We start from the raw sequence: 2,550 nt of genomic DNA, 5'->3' as shown, positions 1-2,550 counted from the left end.
GTTCAGCCGTGACCTCGCCTGCTCCGTTGCTCGAGCTCGTCTCCTCCTGCCGTTCGCGCCGCGCCCCGCGTCTCACTTCCTTTTCTTCACCTTGCTTCTCCCACCTGAGCGAGCGTCAGGCCGCCGCTAGAGCTGAGGGCGCTGGTGGCGCATCATATATATATATATATATCTATATATATATATATATATATATATATATATATATATATATATATATATATATAGCAGACAAGTTAAAGGAAATGAGGGGCCCGTTTGACAAATTTATGAAGGGAGCCAACAGTCACCGAAACCGAGGTGCATAGGGGAACGTTAACTTTATTATTATTTTTTTTAATGTGTTATGCTTATCAGTGGGAGAATAATACTTAGATTATTAAATTGCCTAAAGAAAATTATGTATAAAGCAGCAGAAAAAACAACCATGCCGCCGGTGGGATCCGAACCCACGACCTCCGAATATCGCGTCCGGTGCTCTTACCAACTGAGCTACGGCGGCGGCTGTCCAATCTGGTGCTCTCGTGGGTATTTATGTTTACTGCGTGTGAGCGAGCCTTGAGAGTGTTCACCAGCGCCACCCTCGACCATAGCGGCGGACGTAGCACGTCCTGTAATACCACGAGCGTGACGTAGAACGTCATCTAACGGAGAGGGCGGAAACTGTGCGAGAGCCCTCTTATGCTACCTATGGCATCAAGACTGCCAGAACCGAGACCCTCGTTAAGCTATTAGCAGACAAGTTAAAGGAAATGAGGGGCCCGTTTGACAAATTTATGAAGGGAGCCAACAGTCACCGAAACCGAGGTGCATAGGGGAACGTTAACTTTATTATTATTTTTTTTAATGTGTTATGCTTATCAGTGGGAGAATAATACTTAGATTAATAAATTGCTTAAAGAAAATTACGTATAAAGTATTATTCTCCCACTGATAAGCATAACACATTAAAAAAAAATAATAATAAAGTTAACGTTCCCCTATGCACCTCGGTTTCGGTGACTGTTGGCTCCCTTCATAAATATATATATATATATATATATATATATATATATATATATATATATATATATATATATATATATATATATATATATATATAAATCACCAAAAATTGAAGAAACATAACAGGATTTAATTCACGACGTTTCGGCTGGAGAACCAGCCTTTTTCGAGTGTAGTACAGCGTTTGAAGCACGCAGTTTTTATAGAGCGTGCGAGAGGTACAAAGTTTACAAGTTTACAGCAAAGCACGAGATCAAAACACTAGGGGGGGGGGGGAGAAAAGAGACCAGGAAGAACTTTTTTTTTTAACAACGGAAGAGAGAGAATCGGTGACATTCTATGAAGGCATCTCCTAACCTGAATGCAGGGGTTCCCAAGGGGCCGAAATTTTTTTTAATAACAAAAGAATAAAAAGAATAAGATAATAAAAATATAAAAAAGAGGGAGATTCTCTCCCACCACCTCAGGACTGCCTTGGAAAGGCCCTCGAGGTGTCGCTCCTCTCAGCATTTTGGTGACAAGCGTGAAGGGCTCGACCCCTGTACAAGGAGAAAGCTACATTCCAGAGAAACTGGTAGGGGGGAGGAGGGGGAGTAAAGAGGAATGCAAACGAGGCCTCTAATAAAGAAAAAAAGACGAAAAAAGAAAGAAAGTAGTGAATAAAGGAAAGAAGATTCATTGTACAAGGCTTGGTAATATGCATTCAGGGAAGGGTGGTAGCAACACGACCGAACAGTCACCGAAACCAAGGTGCATAGGGGAAGGTTTCTTTTTATTGTGTTGTGCTTATTAGTTTGATAATATTACTTAGTTTGATAATATTACTTAGATTAATAAATCGCTTAAAGAAAATTACTTATAAAGCAGCAAAAAAAACAACCATGCCGCCGGTGGGATCCGAACCCACGACCTCCGAATATCGCGTCCGGTGCTCTTACCAACTGAGCAACGGCGACGGCTGTCCAATCTGCTGCTCTCGTGGGTATTTATGTTTATTTGGTGTACGCGAACATTCAGAATGTTCACCAGCGCCACCCTCGACCATAGCGGCGGACGTAGCACGTCCTGTAATACCGCGAGCGTGACGAGGAACGTCATCTAACGGCGGGGGCGGAAACTGTGCGAGAGCCCTCTTAAGCAACCTGTGGCATCAAGACTACCAGAACCGAGACCCTCGTTAAGCTATTAGCAGGCAAGGTAAAGTAAATGAGGGGCCCGTTTGACAGGCTTATGAAGGGAGCCAAGAGTCACCGAAAGCAACGTGCATAGGGGAAGGTTAATTTTTTTTAATGTGTTGTGCTTATTAGTTTGATAATATTACTTAGTTTGATAATATTACTTCGATTAATAAATCACATAAAGAAAATTACTTATAAAGCAGCAGAAAAAACAACCATGCCGCCGGTGGGATCCGAACCCACGACCTCCGAATATCGCTTCCGGTGCTCTTACCAACTGAGCTACGGCGGCGGCTGTCCAATCTGCTGCTCTCGTGAATATTTATGTTTATTTGGTGTACGCGAACATTCAGAATGTACACCAGCG

The 2,550-nt window shown here is 42.7% G+C and overlaps 1 non-coding gene across 1 annotated transcript; it reads right to left on the bottom strand.

Moving 5' to 3' along the window:
- Window positions 1-428: 428 nt before the first annotated feature.
- Window positions 429-502, bottom strand: TRNAS-CGA (transfer RNA serine (anticodon CGA)). Its single transcript has one exon. It is a non-coding gene; the product is annotated as a tRNA-Ser (tRNA).
- Between the last annotated feature and the right edge of the window lie 2,048 nt (window positions 503-2,550).

Source organism: Amblyomma americanum, chromosome 9 (genome assembly GCF_052857255.1).
Source record: "Amblyomma americanum isolate KBUSLIRL-KWMA chromosome 9, ASM5285725v1, whole genome shotgun sequence".
Lineage (NCBI taxonomy): Eukaryota > Metazoa > Arthropoda > Arachnida > Ixodida > Ixodidae > Amblyomma > Amblyomma americanum.
The sequence above is the reverse complement of the archived record's forward strand: the minus strand, read 5'-3'. Positions and strand labels throughout refer to the sequence as shown.